This window comes from Linepithema humile, chromosome 5 (assembly GCF_040581485.1).
Source record: "Linepithema humile isolate Giens D197 chromosome 5, Lhum_UNIL_v1.0, whole genome shotgun sequence".
In the NCBI taxonomy this organism is placed as follows: domain Eukaryota; kingdom Metazoa; phylum Arthropoda; class Insecta; order Hymenoptera; family Formicidae; genus Linepithema; species Linepithema humile.
In genome coordinates, this window is record NC_090132.1 from 10,495,233 (window position 1) to 10,508,881 (window position 13,649).

Here is a 13,649-nt window from a genome sequence, read left to right on the forward strand (position 1 = left end):
CGGGAAAGATAGAACACCGGGGCCGAGGAATGCGGGGATGAAGAATTCTACGGGGTGACACGGGTCGAGCAACGAGGACGGGCCGCGGCGTAGCTCCGCCCATTGCACCGCCCACGCTGGTGGTTGTTGCTAACCTTCCTCCGTTCCCTCGCCCTTCACCCTTCGTGGCGCAGCTGGAAACTTCTCGCGGCTCGCCAGCAGGCAGCGCACACACGTCATCCTCACCAGCGGTGAACGGCGTCTTCAACCGTCGCCCCGGGGTCGCCGTCGCGATCCATTCACGACCCATCCATCGAAAATCATCGGATTCGTCTATTCCGGACATTGGGAGCTTTCCCGGAAGTGATCCGAATCGTGTATCGTGTGTGACATCGGCCGGAGATTAGTGAACCAATCGGATCGTCCTTCGAGATTAAAAACACTGAGCTGAAATTTATTAAGAGAAAAGATCAGGGAATAATAGAGAAGAATCAATTTTAAGATTGCTGCAAAGCATGTTTTGTTCTACGAGATGATTGACTTCAATGATAATAATGTTGAAACAACGTAGCTTTCGGTATAAAATGACTCATCGAGCTCAATCTTTCAGATCGTAATTCAGTCTTTCGCCGAAGAGACTTGAGATTTGTATCCCGTTTTTGTGGATAAATTAAAAATGAAGGGAAAGGACCAGTTCGATAAAGATGCAGGACGTTATTGATAATTATAAACATGGAAAGTGAATTAACTAGAGGACTGAAATCAAGAATCTTGATGATGCCGACGGACAGTCAGGATAATGTAAAGTTGATCATTGAAGTGTCGATTGTCAAATCGTCTCGGAGGCTCCATTTTCGCGAGGACGAGGGACTCCTGAATTTGGTGACATCGATTCGTGTCGCGATGTGTTTAATCTGAAATTATATATTTGCGGCAAATATCTATAACTGCTAAAAACGGTATGAAGAACACGTGCCGTGATTAATGGGAAAGAACTTTATGCGATATCTGAATTATATTCGATGTTGAACGTTCGACTATTAATCGAAAGTTGGTGAAAGTGTTTGGGCTGGTAGAAGAAAAGTCGTGTTGTGAGCTGTGTGGCTGGGGTCGATTATAGACAGCAAAATTTCCACAATTTCTGTAAGTATAAAGAATTATAAGAGTAATATTTTGAATTAAAAATTGTTAGATTGAATAGCCTTCAGTATATTTCACATTTTTTAAATGTTACTTTTTGTAAATTTACTTTTTATAAATTATTATTGAATTATTTTGCAACTGTTTTTTAAATAGCAACCGAAATTTGCGATAGTAAAATTCGCGAAATATTATTAATTCTTTATTTTACAAATTTTATTAAAACTGAGTTATATTATTCATATTCCAATCTGTATAAATAGAAATAATGCAAAATTTGTAATATAAAATAATTATATATCTTTTATTTTTTAAGTTTTGTCGATTGTACATAGATTTTATTTTGCTGTTATTTTTATGCAAGTAAATTAAGATTTTTGATATAAGAATATTAATATATAACACAAATATATTAATATTTTTTATATTTGTTATTATAAAGATGCGTTTAATTGTTGCATGATATCGATCGACTTCCATATGACAAATATTTTCAACAATAATATGATATTCTGTAGTGAAGAGTTGACACATTCGCGTACGCACATCTACAATCTAAAATACAGAAATTCATCAATCGAAGGGTAGATTTTGAGATCAAAGGCTCGGTGTAATTAGCCAGATTTCATGGACGGATAAAGCAAAGATATATACCGCTTTTTGCATCCGGAGAATCCTAAATGGATTAAAACGCCCGTCGCATTGCGTCACATTTCGTCCTCTCGCGCTGAAAGCGGGATGCGTGCAATCAGTAAATGCGTTCAAAGAAGATTCAACCGTTTGAAAAATAAGCAATAAAGACACGATTGCTAGTTATATTATTGTTTAATAAGAGATTGATTTTTATTTTAAAATAAATTTTTTTAAATTTAACAAAATAATTAGAAGTAAAATGAATATTTAGAGATGTCATTGTAGCGTCGCAGAGATTTCACTCTTTCAATTGTTTAATGTTGATTAATTATAAAATGAATATAAAAGAAAATGTTAAGATCTTGAAAGGTGGGGAAAGACAGTTTAAACTTCTATAAAATCAAGTTATTACGATGTAGGATAACATAGAAATGATTGATTCCGTAATATTTCGATTATTTTTTACATGTAACTTTTATAATATATCTATAAAGTGTTTACATATAAATTAATTATAAGATTTGTCAATGCAATCCTGTTGCATCGCTTATTTTTTGTGATACATACAATGCTTAACTCTATTTGTCACGAATTTGTCTCGCAACAAATGTCTTTGAAAGGAAGATATCGATGCGAACAACATGATTAACCGACGACCTCATCGTCCATCTGCGTTGTACAAACACAGCAATCTAGCTCTTCATCTCTTCCTCCCGTTAACTATTCAAATGTATACGCAATGTATCATACTGGCGATAAAAACGTTCAGCATTCAGCGCCCCGACGATCGCCATGAAGGGGTAGTAACAATTCGCGTACCCAAAATACGTACGTGCGCAGTGCGCGCAAACAAACGCGCGTTCGAAGTAGTAACGGCGCGGTAAGTGCCACTGGAAATTAACGAACAATTAGTTCGCCCCGTCCATGTTTTATAAACACAGTGCTCGTGCCATCGACGGCTATTATTTTCGAGGTTTGCCTGCACAGCTACCTACCTACATACTGCTACCTAAGTACCCTACGTTTGAGCGCACGTCCGAAGTATCCGAGTATTCGAGCGAGTACTCAGGGCTTTCGAGCACGGAGGAAGGGTCTTGTAGTGTTTCGTTGCGCTTAAAAGCGCGGGGGGAAGGCAGAGCGGCAAGGCAAGGCGTAGCGCTTTGGTGTTGCAGCCTCTTCAAATCTTGTGCAAACACTCTGAGAGCGGAGAGCGTTCGCCTGGTACGGCGATTAATATCCCAATATAAGGCCTCGCGCACCCGAGCTCATTCGACCGCGCGCGGCTTCGTTGTTTATTCATTGTATCGGCGAACACTCTCTCCCGCGGGATAAGCCGCCTCAACGGCTGCTGCGTCCTGATTTTCTAGATTCCTTGGATCGAGGATGGAAAGGCTTCTACATTGTCGAATATATCGGTACAATGCGATTTCGCATATCATGGATAAATATTGGAAAATAAAATCACAATAAGTGATTAGAAAAGTAGATATAATCAATAATCTCTGTTAACTGTTGAAGACATAGAATTTGCAAATTATTGTACTTTGTAAAATATTGTCTTGAAGCTTTAGAACTTTGGAACTTTGAAACTATGCAATCTTGGTTTTTTGACATTTTAAAGTCGAGCAACTTTTAAAACTATGCACACATAAAGCTTTGAAATTTTAAAATCTTGTTGGAAAATAAAAGATTTAATTTTTAATTGATTATTATTAATTGCAATTAATAAATTATTTCAGCAATGTATAGTATACAAAATTGCAAAATATTTAAAAAAATATATTTAATGTTTTTGTGAATAAATACATAATATTGATGATCAGTTATAGAAATGCAATTCTTTGTCGTGAGTAGTTATAGAGAGTTTTATATACGAGGAAAGTCGTGCCAAGTCTCTTATTCCGAAATAAGTAATAGAAATGTGTCACGCATATGTCTCATATTATACGATTATTATAAGATTGCTTTCGTGCCGAAATCGTGCGATTTAGGCGATTCTTCATCATAATATTGCGGGTACACGTCAAGTTTGTCATCGAATATTACGAGGGCACCTGAGGAACTTACAACGACTAAGTAGCAAACTTTAAGAGCGCGCGAGGTGTGATTAGCATATTTATCGAGCGTCCTGCATCATTTCGTACGCCGGTGTTAAAATTGGGCGACACATCGCGACATTAATTGTCAGCGCTGAGATACGACCGGCTCAGTCGAAAAACCTGATGTCATTTTATTGGCCAATTCGTCCAATTATGTTCGAGGAGTGTCTTAAGTATTCACATACACTTGTATTTTACGCGAATTTTATTGCAAACTAACATAAGTAAAGTAAAATTTCGCGTTTACGCAAATGATCGCTTAATTAGTGTACGAATTTTTGTCTTTGGATGTTAAATTATGACAGCAATCTTTTGAAAATCGAACAGTTTAACAAAATATTCAAATAATACTCTATTTGCTGTAATTTCACGATTTAAGTATTGTAAGATAATTTCGCGCACGTTTGAGTGATTATTTAAAAACTTTTTTGGATTATAAATAAATTAAATAATACCAGCTTGAGATTTTAATAAGTTTAAATACATAAATAGTTATGAAAATAAACCATATTATTGCAAAATAAGTTACGGCAATCAGAGTTTTGGAAAACATGTTTTGGAAAACAAGAATGAAAAAGTTTAGTATAGAAGAAGAAATTGTTATTCAATATTTTATTACTTTTAAACGCATAGTTATTTTTCTTTACTGAAATAGTAAAATATTGGTTTTGTGTAAGTGCTTTGCAAAATCCATATCTGAATTATCTAAAAACCTTTTTTTTTCTTACATTAAATGTTTAGGTGTTTCTATTTCTGTTAATCTATGCTCAAATAGCTTGAAGAAGATAAAATCTTATTGTGCACCATCATGGTATACAGTAATAATAAAATAAATAGAAAAGAGTCGAGTAAAAATAAATAAATAAATAAATATTGTATATTGAAAAATATGTAAGTAAAAATAATAGTTTAAGGTAATGTTAAATATTCGGTAGTTGCATATTATTTCAAAAGCCAAATCTACAAAGGAAAAGAAAGTAAACTCGTATGATAAATGCATTCTTTAAAATTTAAGAATAATTATGTAAACATATTTACGATACTGATAATTATTGAAAGATAATACGTTTCAGTAATTAAAATTAGATAGATGAAGAGATATTATTGTTCCGTAAGATATCAGTAAAAAAACTTGCTTAATTTCACCCCCACGTAACTGACATACGACGGAAGAAAGCGCGAGAACGTCCTCGAATTCAATGGGGCCGCCGCGACTTCCTTTCTCGCTTTATTTTCCCCGCCGTGCAGTCTCCGGCATTATTACGCTACTTGATTTCGCATCGAGCCAGCTGTCTCCGATTATTCGCTATAGAAATTTTGGGGATTCCGGTTCAAAGGGAGACCCCGGCATCCTCCGCTAATATTTGAAGAGAGGCTCCGCGCAGGATCTTACCGGACGTCATCGCACGGGCTGTCTCGTTGCACAATCATCCTTGGATCTTTTTCTCAACGAACAGACGCATTTTTCGATTATAAAGTGCAGTGAGTGTAATTGTTATATCCAGGTGATTAAAAATAAATTTTTATTACTGTTGGCTTAAGCATTTAAATATTCATCGTTTATTGCAAACTTAACTTTTGTGACGAAAAGTTATATTTCCACAAAAAGCGACATGTATGTAAAAAAAAATTTTTTTAATTTGTTTATGTAAATTTTTTTTTGATATTTAAATATATTAAAGAACATCAGAAGGATAATACTATTTGTAAATTCCAAAAATTATATGTAAACATATTACATTGTTACTCTTTAAAGGCTTTTCTAGTTTTTATGTCTTTGGTTATATTCGATAATAATGATAAATATGATGTGTTAATATATTTTCGTTTTCAATCTTGTAAAATTGATAACGGGCTAACGTGCCCCGTTGATTAGAGATATCACTGGTTCGGGAAACTCGTTCTTCGACAGCGGCGTTGCTATTCCTCGTGAAATGCCTTTTCATCGGACGATCCCATGAGAAATGATGCGGAGCGTTGAAACTCGGGGGAAGATTACGCGAACCGGAAGAGTAAACCGAAGTATTTTAAGTATCCAAACGGCGAGGGACGGAAATTGTTGCTTGTGGAATTTGAGGCACGTAGATTTAAGTTTTGTGCAACTATCTGCAACACCTTCCCACTATCTCGGTTTTTCTCACTGACACTCCGCTTCGCACCAAGAACCATGGTGATGGTTAATTCGATAACATACTCGGTACCGTGATCTCTCTTGTAATTGCCGCGTTAATTTGCTTTAAATCAGTGTAAAGCGCAAATGTCTGCCACGTACGAGGCGATGATAGTTTAATTTTGCATTTTGTCTCATAAGTTTGCACATTCGAGAAATGTTGTATTTTGGCGAGTGATAGTAATGTTGAAAAGTGAAAATGTTGTGCAATAATATTTTCGTGTACATTACAATGATATACATATTCTGTACATGTCATATTTTTATGTTCTTTAGTTTTTCCTCGACTAGATTTCTTGCTCGCGTAACGATATTGCGTATCTGATGATTTGATGTTACCGCAGCAGATACGTTTATTGTGTACGTCTAGATTTTTTTGCGGGGTGGAAGGAATTGATTGGAGGCCGCAATGCTGTAAATTCAGTGAATGCGCGGAACGGTCTTTAAGCCCGAGCTGTTTTAAGCTATCCATGACTTAGGGACCACCACCCTATTACGCCCGCACTCGCCTCCCTCACGGCCCGTCGTCTCGGGCCAAGGATCAGTGAGATGGTTAGTCAGATAACACTTTGCAGCGCTACAAGCCTTGCTCGCGGCCGGCGGGTGGCTGTCGGTTGTACGATTAGCGCGTGTGTGGGTGGACACACGTACACGAGTATGTGCCTGTGGGACGTTGTGTATGCGTGACGCGGAGTCGAGGATGGGGCCGAAGGTGGTTGGTATCTTGTTGGAGGGCGAGAAATACGAGCCGGCAGCCGAGGCTCTTCCAACAGCTTGCGTGCGCGATCGAATCGAGAGGAAGCGAGCGTGAGACAGAGAGGCGGCGAGCCAGCGAGTGCGAGGGGGATAGAGTAGCCGCGCGGGGTTGCTTCGCTTGTTCGCACCCCTTTCTCGCTGTGCTCTTTAAAAAATTAGCTTCTTCTCTGCGCCACAGCGTTCCCGCCGACACCGCTTTATCGCGTGGCTCAGTCAGGGTCGGCTTCAAAAAGCGAGAGAGCAATCTGTTCAGGATAGATAGGTCGAGATTTTGCGCGTTAAATAATTTAAAACTATAATAGACAAAACGGGGAAAGAGAACCATGCAACGATATAAGTGCTTCTTGTCCAATGTCTTTATTCAATTAATTGGTAATAATTTATAACAATATATTTATAATAATAAAATAATTCAATATTATGGCGTGTTAAAAATCATACATTTTCTTTGAAAACATAGAAAATTATAAATTAATAATAGAGAATTTTTTAGACTTTAGATAATTAAATATAAACTTTAACAGAAACTTAATCTATGTTCTTAAGAATATTTTTATTAAAATTTAGAATTATATGTATATACAATTTTTTCTATCTAACTGAGGAGAATTTGTCATTATAATAATTTTGTCTATCAAACCTGAGGCCCTGTAAATAGAAAAGCTGTCTTGACACAAGCAATACGAGGTCGCATAGAGGAGAGGAAGTGGTACATTAATTTCAACCTACCCCTCGAATATCCACCCCCGTATGTATACGCAGCACTAAGACTACTCAAGAGCGGCAGTTAGCCCGCGGTGTACGGGACGGCCGGTAATTTGTACGGAGATATACGATAGACAATAACACCAGTAAGGGGCAGCGGCGCGCCGACTAATTTGTTTATCATAAGTTTATCTTGATTTATCGCTGCACCCTCACCTGTGCCGTTTCGTAACGCCAATCGCGACTTTTGTTCGTTTCTCTCTCAATGCCAAGTTTTGCGGTGAATAAATTTTCTGCCACTATTCTTTCGCCCTTCTGAAATTTACTATACGTTATAATCACATGTGGTGTGTTCTTGCATGTGATTTTCTTGTAAATGATTTTAGTCGAATTGTAACTTTTGGAAGAAAATATACATGTTGGAATAATAGCAGGGATATATTGCAGATTAAATTTCGAACGTACCTAGACAATATAATTTCCATGTACAATATTTCGAGCGGAATGCTGAAAAATTTATTGGAGTGGATTTAACTCGGCTCGTGTGGAAAGCTGGCATGTGTGTATTATAGTGAAACCGCTTGCATAGCCGGTGAAGAGTTATGTGCTCTGTATTTATATATAAAATACGCACATTTATGTAAAATTGATTAGAAAGCAAATTCTATTGATCAACGAAGAGTATAAATATGCGTATTTGACATGCGACAAATGTTATTTTATTAAAATGTGAGGAAATATGAATAGATCTATCGCAAACTATATGATTCGCAATGTGTTTATAATTGAAGAAATAATCATAAGAGTGAAAGAGATATTCACATCAAGAATGCAATAATTCACTGAATTTTTTATTATATATTTCCTTAATGTACATCTAACCTTAAAAACAGTTTCATGACCATTAAATTTTAACGAGGACTCGTCACTGTCGCGTTTTGTGGAAATTATACGAAGATGGGTGACACGCGTCGAGCATTGCTGTCACCTGCTTCACATTATGCTTCACATTATATGTAAATGTCTTTAGAATAAAATTGGATTTTTAAGAGCAGCATCGCGCGAATTTAATGCGATCATTTCTCACATCGACTTGACTTAAGAAATATATTTGTGATATCTCTTATCTTTCATTACAATTTAGATATGATATAAAATACGGCGATGTGAACATATGTATTTAAAATATGATATAAAATACAAATACTGGTTTTTATTTTATTTGCAATATCGATTCAGTAAAGCATATTATTAGAAAGCAATTTTTTGTTAATGAAATTAGATTGGAATAAAATCAATGATAAAGTATGTAAAGTTATGGAACCAGAAAAAAAAACAAAACGCAGCCGTTTGTATGCGCTTATGCATAGAGAATGCTGAAGGTATACCGGAGGAGTGTCCAGTCACGCTATGGAAATTATGACGTATTACACGATTGCCTTTTCAACGTTGCACGCAGCCTGCTCATGCCGTGACTAATAAGTAGACGTAACGCAATTTAACGCGCATTAAGGCGGTCTAGTACACGGTAGTGAAAAGAATTTGAACGATGTGATTCGGAAGCATCCATTCACTCAAAACATGATATGAGTCATCTTATCTGGAGGTTTATTCGTAAACTGAATTCAAAAAAAATTTTAAGAAATTGTGATTGTAACATCATACGCTAGGAAATTATTCGAGTGGAATTACAAGCAGAACTTTTTAATCTTCAACAAATTTTGAAAATAAAATATTAAATGTAATTATTGATCAAATAATAATATTAAAAAATATATATATATATATATATCAAGTCTTTTATTTAAGATTCTAAAGATATCTTTAACGTATTGTATTACATGCTTTTTTAATATTATGTTACTATTTAAATAATTATTATTTTATACAAATATATTTAATATATTTTACATAATTTTGAAAGATTTATAAATAGGTATCATTTAGAATTTAGGCAATAGCATATGTCAATTAAAAAAATTTAATTGCTAGATTTGATTTATTATAAGGGATATATAAACACACACAATCTCTTACATTTTTATATATTAAAAATATCGAGATTTAAAAATATTTCTTATATTCCAAACTATTTTGGAGATGCATGCTCACACATGTGATATTTCTTATGAAATCAAAGGCATAAATCGTTCTAAAAGTTTAGTATTGTGTTTATACAGTAGCGGTCAATGAAATGTACTCACCGAAATTATTGTTTTTTTTAAACTCTAAAGCAAAGTACTGTACTAAAATTTATATTAAAGGGCATTATTAACGGACTTATAATTTTAATTAGAACATTTTGGTTGAATTGTTTTAATATATTTTTACATATTTATAAAAATAGAACAATATACAATAGAAACAATACTTGCTTAATAAATTTGTATTTCACACGTATAACAATTATAGGAACAAATAATTAATTATAGCAATTATTAATATTTTTTAATAATAACTAATATTTTGTGATATTTGTGATTTTTCACTTTCGGTCATTTTTCGGTGATTTACCATTTTTATAAATACTGCACGACACTTTTTGAGATAAGTGTAAACTTGAATTAATTCCTAGCTCGTGTTAATTATGTATATATACCCGAATAAACCTAATTTAATTCTTCCCACCCTTACAGTATTTATCAAAGACAGGTTATTTCGAAGAATCCTGCTGAGTACATTTTACTGATCGCTACTGTACAAGTACTATTATATATTTTATTCTGTCCACACATCATGTAAAGTAACGTATTTTATAAACATTTTGTCCCTCGTTATTTCATTTTTATGAGAGTAATATTTCACAAATATCAACATAGTCACATCTCCTCCCTACATTGTATACAAATTGCACTCGCGCAAATTAAATACCTGGCCATAATTAAGCGATAGATCACGATGGCGCCGTGTGGTTCGCCTAATAAATAATTATAGATATATATATACATACACGATATACATAATAACTCTGTCGCCGTTAGGCGTGCTCGTTACGCATTTAGATAGGATCGTAATGCGATAGGGAGATGAAAATATAATTATCCGCCGGCGTTTTATATTGCGGGGGACGGTCACACATGCGAGATACGCGGCAAGCCAGGTCATCCTCTTATAGGCTTGTACGTGAAAAAATTAAAGTGGCAAATTGGTGACACGACCAACACAAACGTGCGCGCGCGCTGCATGTTTGCGCGTTGCGAGCCGAACGCATGAACGTTCGCTTAGTGTGCGTTAATTCGAAGCGGTCAGTTAATTAAAGTAATCGAGATAGTACGGGGCACTCGGTAATTAGTAGCTGCGGCTAACGTGATCCTGCGATCTTGGATCGGCTTGCAATCACCCTCCCAGTAATGTAAGGCTTAATACGATATTTCGAGTACCTTTAAAGAGAAAGATAGCAAATAAAGCAAGGTAAAGGAAGATAGCGCAGTGAAGCATGCTCGTATACTTGATCAGCTAATGCAGAAATTATCTCACTTTCATATGGAATTTTTGTGAAGCACTAACAATATCTTAAAAAAGGTACTAAATATTTTGCCCGTTTTTATAATTTCCGAAAAAAGAAAAAAATACTTGTTTATATTGATACCAGTTACATTGCGTACCAAACAATTATTTTCAACAGTTTTAAGGATTATTATTTTATATGTATTTTATATATGTATTTTTAAATAACTTTATAATATTTTTGTCATTAATTTTTGCAATTAAAGATGAAAATGTAGCGAATAAAATTTGCAATTGGGTTTTTCCGAACAATGCGTTAATATTTTGATATAATCTTTGCATTCATAAAAATGCCGATAATTATTCGTTATCTTTTCATCAGAAGTTTATTATCAGCACAGAGTTTAATATCATTATCGCAGTTGACAATAATAGCTTGGTTATTGATAGTCTACTCGATAATGTGAGCAAAATACATAGACGAATTAGCACATGTATTATTACACATTTCTATCTCGGTATAACTTATAAACTTTATTGTTGTTAATACGCAATTACTTTTTGCCGCGAATAAAGCGTTCTAAGCTCATGGGATTGGACGCGCGAGCATACCGTAGAACAAAACCGAGGTGCACAGACACCGGAAGTTCATGCTTATTCACTGAGCACCGAAAGGGCGACCGGGTATAATTTACGTATAAATTAAGCGGAATGAATCAACGGCAGGCGATTAATCGCAATGGCTCACCCGCAATAATAACAATGCCCGCTCGCTTGTTTATGAGCGTTAAACGAATACATTACGTTTTTCATTATCCGGTCACGTGGACATAATATCTAACGTTTTCACCTCCTTGTGTGATGCCTGGTCTCTCCTGGTACAAATAGTTCCTTGCCCTGGACATACAAATGATATACAAATGAATGTAACCACGATAATCATGATTCAAGTCACTGAACGAGCAATTCTGTGAAGAAATTAAAAGTTGAAAGAGTGTGTGTTGCAATGCGATTAAGTGACAAGTAGTAATTACAGTGTATCTTGATTAAGCTGTTGATTGTAGCGAGACTACGCATAAGAATAAAAATAGAGAAGTGCGAGAAACACTTGCCAAGTTTAAAAGTGTGGCAAAAATTACATTTGTAATTGTAATCTAAATTGACTATAATTTATAAATTGTGCCACAAATTATTCAGTAACTTTGAAAATTTTGAAAATATAGAAAACTAAATTTATTGTGAAATTAACTTTGTAATATTGATCTAAGCGACCCAATCAGCGTGTAACGTTCGCTTGCAAATAAATTCAAAGTTGCAAGTGTAATATATAATCGCTGGTCTGGCACGTGGAGATAATATTGATGGAAACCGTGAGAAGTGGTGCCGTTTATGAAAACGCGATTCTCATACTTTAGCATTGGTCGAAGTAGCGTGCACACCGCGAAGGGGAAAGAGAATGGAGCGATGTGAGGGTAGGCGGATTGCACGAAGTAAACAGGCCGTGAAATTACCTTTTAAATATTAGATTATGATTAAATGTGTACCTACCTCCGAGATACTAAATGTTCAGCTACCCTACGCACAGTTCATAAAGCCGATGGGGGTGGTTTATGGCGGATGAGACTCGAACCACCCCTCTCTCAGGACTATATCGAGATATCAATCAGCTCTTGGCATCAGATAAGATTGGCTGCTCAGGAAGTGAGTGCTTTTCAGAACCCGGATGAGGTTTCTCGTATCTTACCGAACTGCCAGCCATTGAGATATTTTTACATATCTCGTCGAACAAGAGGCAAATCAATTTTATGCGCTTAAAAATAATAATTTTGCATAAAAGATTGATGTAAAACATTTTTGAAACTTATAAAATAGAAAGTTTATATAGAAACTTATAGTTTATAATCATAGTATATAATGTATTATAGAAATTATTTTTATAAAAAGCAATATTATATCATATATTGTCCAAAAAATTATTCACATCACACAAGAAAATGAAAAAATATATCGTAATAAGCACTTTTTTTAGACGCAGGAAATGCAGCCAGCTTTATTAACTCGTTTGCCCTTATCACGATATTTATTTTCTGCACTATCTATGATAGTTATCACTTATTCCGCCTCACATTCGGCAGCTGTCATGACACGCCAAGAATTCGTCCGACGTGCAAATTTAAACGCGTTATATATCGCTCATAAACATTCGCGTAACGTTGCAACAGTGACATTCCCCTATGCCGATAATCTTTTTCGACACGACGGTACTCGATGCACTATATACGCGTAAACTGTAACAACAATGTTCGGTTTTGTTGGCAGCTAATTGGGTATCGTTAACGCGCACCGGGTCATAAACGTTCCTTGGTGGCACCTTTAGCGATAAATTTCCTTGTACTCCCCCGTTAAAGAAGTTAAAGGCCCGAGCAACGCGTGGTCGCGCCGGAGCCCAGGCCGTAAAGACCGGCCGTGATGGGCAGGTGTTTATATCCGGCCTCTCCGCGACCGGTGGCCGCCGTTCCGTTCCGCCGTCCGTCCGTACGCCCGCGTGTGCATACGATATGCATACATATGCATAAAAAGAACGCGTAATGCCCACTGGGCATCGTACGCCCCCGCCGCAACACCGTAATTCGTCGAAAACTTTCCGGCGCGGCGTAAGCATATGCATTGCTCACTTAACAAGATTGATATAACGAGATATAAGCGCGGGTGTGCGCGAG

At 35.9% G+C, this 13,649-nt stretch overlaps 1 protein-coding gene across 1 annotated transcript in view; it reads left to right on the forward strand.

The window, feature by feature from the left end:
• The first annotated feature begins 213 nt into the window (after positions 1 to 213).
• LOC105668569 (fez family zinc finger protein erm-like) overlaps positions 214 to 13,649 on the forward strand; it is a 31,887-nt gene continuing 18,451 nt past the window's right edge. The window contains exon 1 of the mRNA XM_012361020.2: positions 214 to 1,122. The gene's annotated coding sequence lies outside the window, so the exon portion shown is untranslated. The remainder of the gene's footprint in view (positions 1,123 to 13,649) is intronic.